The sequence below is a fragment of the Danio aesculapii genome, chromosome 7 (assembly GCF_903798145.1).
Source record: "Danio aesculapii chromosome 7, fDanAes4.1, whole genome shotgun sequence".
Taxonomy (NCBI): Eukaryota; Metazoa; Chordata; class Actinopteri; order Cypriniformes; family Danionidae; genus Danio; species Danio aesculapii.
This window is the reverse complement of record NC_079441.1, coordinates 732616-739207: the sequence shown is the minus strand read 5'-3', so window position 1 is coordinate 739207 and position 6592 is coordinate 732616. Positions and strand designations below refer to the sequence as shown.

Genomic DNA, 6592 nt, shown 5'->3' with positions numbered 1-6592 from the left:
TATATATATATATATATATATTTATATATTTATTTATTTATTTATTTATTTATTTATTTATTTATTTATATATATATATATATATATATATATATATATATATATATATATATATATATATATAAATTTATTATTATTTATTTTTTTTTTTTTCTTGCACATGCTCATTCATTTTCCTTCAGCTCAGTCCCTTTATTCATCAGAGGTCACCACAGCAGAATGAACCACCAACTTATCCAGCATATGTTTTACACAGTGGATGCTCTTCCAGCTGCAACCCAGTACTGGAAAACACCCATACACGCTCTCACCCATACACTACGGCCAATGTAGTTGATCAGTTCCCCTATAGCGCATGTGTTTGGACAGTGGGGGAAACCGGAGCACCCGGAGGAAACCCACACCAACACGGGGAGAACATGCAAACTCCACACAAAAACACCAACTGACCCAGCTGGGACTCGAACCAGCGACCTTCTTGCTGTGATTATTTATCAGCTGTCACTGAAATGTTGAGTTAAATGACACAGCAGTTGTTGTTTGCAGCCGTGATGCGCAGTGAGTGGAACAGCACATGATTATTATCTGATGTTCGTGAGTGAGCTGCAGATGCAGATATTAATGACAGGAATCACACTTCACTTTGCCTTCGCTCCTGTATCCACACTTACTAGAGACCCAACTGCAGTCCAGCTGTAGACTAATGCTCAGACTGTTGTTCAACACTGCAAACACACACTGCTCTCGCTTCAAGACCACATATCTACAAACCCTTAAATCAAGAAGAACGTTCTAGACCAGCACTAAATATAGTCTTGTGTTCAGAAACAGTCTAAATGAAGAGAGTTTGGCCTGAAAATAAGCTGAATAATCTGCTGTTCACTGTCATATCTTTACCTCTCTGTCTTCATCTTCACTTCAGTTGTTTTATTAGAACACTCTCTTCATTATTTCAGAAAACAAGACTAGGTTCAGTGCTGCTCTGGAAATGCTTCTTGATTTAAGAACCAGGTGATCATGAGTGTGTGTGTGTGTGTGTGTGTGTGTGTGTGTGTGTGTGTGTGTGTGTGTGTGTGTGTAACCTATAATCACACTCGGTCACACATGCACACGTGGCGTTTCCCACAGAAGAACACACTTGACTAGAGGCACACACTGCTGTCAACACTATATAGTGCACTACATAGAGTATTTCACTGTGTGTGTTTGTATAAATGTGTGTGTGTGTGTGTGTATCCATATATTCTCCATTTATAATGCATATATGAGTGTGTGTTTATCAGTGTGTGTATATTTACGTGTGTATGAATGTGTATATCTTGCATATATATGCATATATTTGTGTATATGTCAGTGTGGGTGTCTACGTGTATATGCGTGTGTGTACGAGTGTAATTATCTGTGTGTGCTTGTGTACGAGTGTGTGTATGGGTGTGTGCGTGCATTTATGTGACTGTGTACACGAGTGTGTATGAATGTGTATATCTGTGAATGTGTGTGTGTGTGTGTGATTTTTGTGTATATACAGCAAGTGTGTGTGTGAACAAGTTTGTGTTTGACAGTGTGGGTGTGTATATGTGGGTTTGTGTATGGGTGTGTACACACAAGTGTGTGTGTGTGTGTGTATATGTATGAAATGTTTATTCATAGATACTAATTTATAATGTGTTTATCTGTGTGTGTGTGTGTGGGTGTGTGTGGGTGTGTGTGGGTATGTGTGTATAGGTGTGTATAGGTGTGTGTGCATTTATGCCAATGTGTGTACACGAGTGTGTGTGAATATGCATATATATGTGTGAGTGTGTTAGTGAATGCATGTATGGTTGTGTGTGTATACATAGATGTGTGTGTATATGTTTGTATGAGTTTGTGTATATTGATGTGTGTGTTTGTGTATGAGTGTGTGTTTATATATATATATATATATATATATATATATATATATATATATATATATGAGAGTGTTTATCTCCCTCTCTGTGTGTGTGTGTGTGTGTGTGTGCGTACACGCACCTTTATGTGACCTTGTGTATGTACACAAGTGTGTATGAATGAGTGTGTATGAATTTGTATATCTTTGTGTGTGTGTGTATGTATACAATTGTGTATATACAGTATATATGTGTAAAAGTGTGGGTATGTATATATCTATGTGTACGAGTATGTGTGTGTGAGTGAGTGAGTGAGTGTGTGTGTGTGTGTGTGTACATAAGTGTGTTTGTGTATATGTGCTTATGTATGTGTATGTATAAACGTGTGTGTGTGTGTGACAGAGTGAGAGATAAGCATCAGCTGCTGGTCTCCTCCTCTGCTCGTCAGGCAGGTATGAGCTCGGCACGGGATTCCCCTTCTCCAGCCTCACAAATATTTCCCAGCATTCAGCAGGAGTTCAGCCTTTTCCCAAAGACAGCGGCGCTCTGGAATGAACATGTCAAGGGGCAGAGGATTCCAGAACACACACACACACACACACACACACAGATAGCGGATTCACTGGGATATGGAGGAATATTAGTGAAAGCTGCAGTTTTTCATCATTGTTGAGCTTGGCCAATCACACGGCTCTGTTCTCTAACACTGGTTCTGATGATCAGCTCTTGTTCATGTCAGACACTGGGTTATCATCGTCTGTGAAATGTGCTGGGTAATATATTTGCCCTGCTTTATCACATAATAAGCCCCGCCTCTTAAACTCACTGTCATTTGCATACCACTGCCTTAAACTCCACCCCTCATCTGCACATGTCTGCACTCTCTCTCTCTCTCCTCCCCCCCCCCCCCCCCCCCCCCCACCCCCCCACACACACACACACAGGCTCATTCTGGGGCTGAATCACTGCAGTCAGTCACTCATTAACTCTCCTGTGATTGGGTGAAGTTTAACCAGCAGCAGCTGCTAGTGCTGACCTCTGACCCCTGTCCACCCACAGGTGCACAGTCACAACTAGCAGCACAGAGAACATTTCAGCGCTTCAGGGTTTAAGTGATGCAGTGTTACTGTGTGCTATGCACTTTGTGGTTGCTGGGTTGTTGCTATGCACTTTGGATGGGTGCTAGGGTGTTGCTATGCACCATGGGTGGTTGCTGTTTTTTTTTCTATGCATTATGTGTGGTTGCTGGGGTGTTTCTCTGCGCTATGTGTGGTTGCTGGGGTGTTTCTCTGCGCTATGTATGGTTGCTGGGGTGTTTCTCTGCACTGTGGGGTTGCTGGGGTGTTTATGTGCACTGTGTGATTGCTGGGCTGTTTGCTGTGGATGTGTGTGGTTGCTAGGGTGTTTCTCTGCACTATGTTTGGCTGCTAGGGTGTTTTTGTGCACTGTGTGGTTGCTGGGGTGTTGCTGTGTGTGGTTGCTGGGGTGTTTCTCTGCACTGTGTGGTTGCTAGGGTGTTTTTGTGCACTGTGTGGTTGCTGGGGTGTTTCTCTGCACTGTTTGGTTGCTAGGGTGTTTTTGTGCACTGTGTGGTTGCTTGGGTGTCACCGTGTGATGTGTGTGGTTGCTGGGGTGTTTCTCTGCACTATGTGTGGTTGCTAGGGGTTTTTTGTGCACTATGTGTGGTTGCTAGGGTGTTTCTCTGCACTGTTTGGTTGCTAGGGTGTTTCTCTGCACTGTTTGGTTGCTAGGGTGTTTTTGTGCACTATTTGTTGCTGTGGTGTTTTTGTGCACTGTGTGGTTGCTTGGGTGTCACCGTGTGATGTGTGTGGTTGCTTGGGTGTTTCTCTGCACTATGTGTGGTTGCTAGGGTTTTTTTGTGCACTATGTGTGGTTGCTGGGGTGTTTTTCTACACTATTTCAATTCAATTCCCCTTTATTTGTATAGCGCTTATACAATGTAGATTGTGTCAAAGCAGCTTCACATAAAAAAAATGTTTGGTTGCTAGGGTGTTTCTCTGCGCTGTTTGGTTGCTAGGGTGTTTTTCTGCACTGTGTGGTTGCTGGGGTGTTGCTGTGTGATGTTCGTGGTTGCTGGGGTGTTTTTCTGCACTGTGTGGTTGCTGGGGTGTTGCTGTGTGCTGTGGTTAGTTGCTAGGGTGTTGATTTGGTTGGTTGCTGGGGTGTTGCTTTGTTTCTGTGGTTGGTTGCTGGGGTGTTGCTGTGTGCTGTGGTTGGTTGCTGGGGTGTTGCTGTGGTTGGTTGCTGGGGTGTTGTGGTTTGTTGCTGTGTTGCTGTTGTTGGTTGCTGTGGTTGGTTGCTGGGGTGTTGCTGTGGTTGGTTGCTGGGGTGTTGCTGTGTTGCTGTGGTTGGTTGCTGGGGTGTTGCTGTGTTGCTGTGGTTGGTTGCTGTGTTGCTGTGGTTGGTTGCTGGGGTGTAGCTGTGTGCTGTGGTTGGTTGCTGGGGTGTAGCTGTGTGCTGTGGTTGGTTGCTGGGGTGTAGCTGTGTGCTGTGGTTGGTTGCTGGGGTGTAGCTGTGTGCTGTGGTTGGTTGCTGGGGTGTAGCTGTGTTGCTGTGGTTGGTTGCTGGGGTGTAGCTGTGTGCTGTGGTTGGTTGCTGGGGTGTAGCTGTGTGCTGTGGTTGATTGCTGGGGTGTTTCTGTGCACTGTGTAGGGTTGTTTGAGTGTTCAGTGTGTGGTTGCTAGGGTGTTGTTGATGTTTGGTTTAGTTGTCTGCTAGGACTATTGCCTGTGCTGTGTTTGGTTGTCAGGGTGTTGCTATGCGCTGTGGGTGCTTGACTTGTGTGTATGCACTCTTGGTGGTCAATACAGGGATGCTAGATGGTAGTCAGCATGTTTTTGGTGATGACTAGTGCACTGCTTTGAGGTTGCTAGGGTGTGCTTACGGTGGTTGCTAGGTAGTTTCTGGCTGTCTGGATTCTGGTGCGGGGGGTTTTCCCTGAGAACAATGAACCTTTGTCTTTGGACGGCATACAGACTGTCTGGCAACACACACACACACACACACACAGAAAGGACAGAGAGAAGGTGACGGAGACTGAGGCGAATCATGAATTCCAGCAGCAGAGGTGCATTCTGGGAGTTCTGAACAAGGCTAGCTCTGATTGGTTGCGCAGCCTTGGCTCACCGGCATCTGCAACACAACAAACACAGCCGGTCACTGTGGTTACCGCCTGCTGTTGTTGCCGAGGCGTCCAGCGTGTGGTTGCATTCCTGCAGCGGGCGTATAATTGTAGAGCATTGAGGACTGATGTTCAGATGCTGCAACACTGAACACACACACACACACACACATACACACACACACACACACACACACACGCACACACGCACAGGTCTGAAGGCTCCCTGATGTTCGAGGCCTGGTGGATTTAGAGTTATATCAGTCTTGTTTTGGTTTTTATTAGTGTGTTCCTTATTTTGGGGGCCATTCTCATCTTCAGTTATTAATTACTTTATCAATCTCAGTTTCCTTTAAAGATGTAGGTATTATTCCAAATATATATATATATATAATTGTACGTACACACGCGCGCACACACACGCGCAGGCACACACACACACACACACGCACACACACACACACACACACACACACACACACACACACACACACACACACACACACGCGCACACACACACCAAACTAAATAAATGCAGAACCCATGTTAGTCTGATATTGAGGACAGTGAATGGTGTGTGTGTGTGTGTGTGTGTGTGTGTTTAACAGAACTGAAGACTGTGTAATCTTTATTCCTGTCAATTCAGGTTTATTTAGAATTTTGTCGACTTTATTTGCGTCACTTCCTGTAGACGAGCAGCCGATGGAAATATGAGTGTGTGTTAGAGCGAGAGACTGTGTGAGACTATAAATGTGTATGTGTGACAGAGCAGTGTCTGTGCGTGTGTGTGTGAGAGAGCGAGTGCATGAGTGAGTTTTTGAAAGTATGTGTATGTGTGTGAGAGTAAGTATCAGTGTGTATGTTTGTATGAGTGTGTGTTTGAGAAAAATAATGCGTGTGTGTGCGCGTGTATGAGCAGAATGTGACCGAGAATGTGAGTCTGTGTTACTGTTTGAGAGTGAGAGAATGTAAGTGTGCTTATGTGTGTGTTTGATAGAGAGAGTGTGTGTGTGTGTGTGTGTGTGGTCTCTGGTCGAGACGGATTCTTCTGGTTGGATGTTGAATCGGTTTAAAGAGTTTCACTTCTTCTTCTTCTTCTGCAGTTTCGTTCCACATTTCCTTCAGTGTCCAGAACTCTGTGTGTGTATGAGCGCGAGTGTGTGTGTGTGTCTAAATATTTACCACAGCACAAATGGGCCAGTTTAGGCCCTGCTGACTGTGTGTGTGTGTGTTTTAGTGTTGTGTGTGTGTGTGTGTGTGTGTGTGTGTGTGTGTGTGTGTGTGTGTGTGTGTGTCCAGCACAAAGCTCTCTCTCTTCTGCAGCCTTTTGCAACTGCTTTGACGTCACACACACACACACACACTCTCTCTCTCTCTCTCTCTCTCTCTCTCTCTCTCTCTCTCTCTCTCTCTCTCTCTCTCTCTCTCTCTCTCTCTCTCTCTCTCTCTGACAGGCAGCCAGTTCATCTCTTGTTCTTTGCGAGTATTTAAAATTAATTTTGAGAAGATTATAATAAAGATCCCACTTTAGACAGAGAATGTGCAGCTGTAGTCAGAAATATGTGTGTTATATATGCGT

The 6592-nt window shown here is 44.5% G+C and overlaps 1 protein-coding gene across 1 annotated transcript in view; it reads left to right on the top strand.

The window, feature by feature from the left end:
* LOC130231495 (mitogen-activated protein kinase kinase kinase 11) overlaps window positions 1-6592 on the top strand; it is a 44512-nt gene that overhangs the window by 14825 nt on the left and 23095 nt on the right. The gene's annotated exons all lie outside the window — the stretch shown is intronic.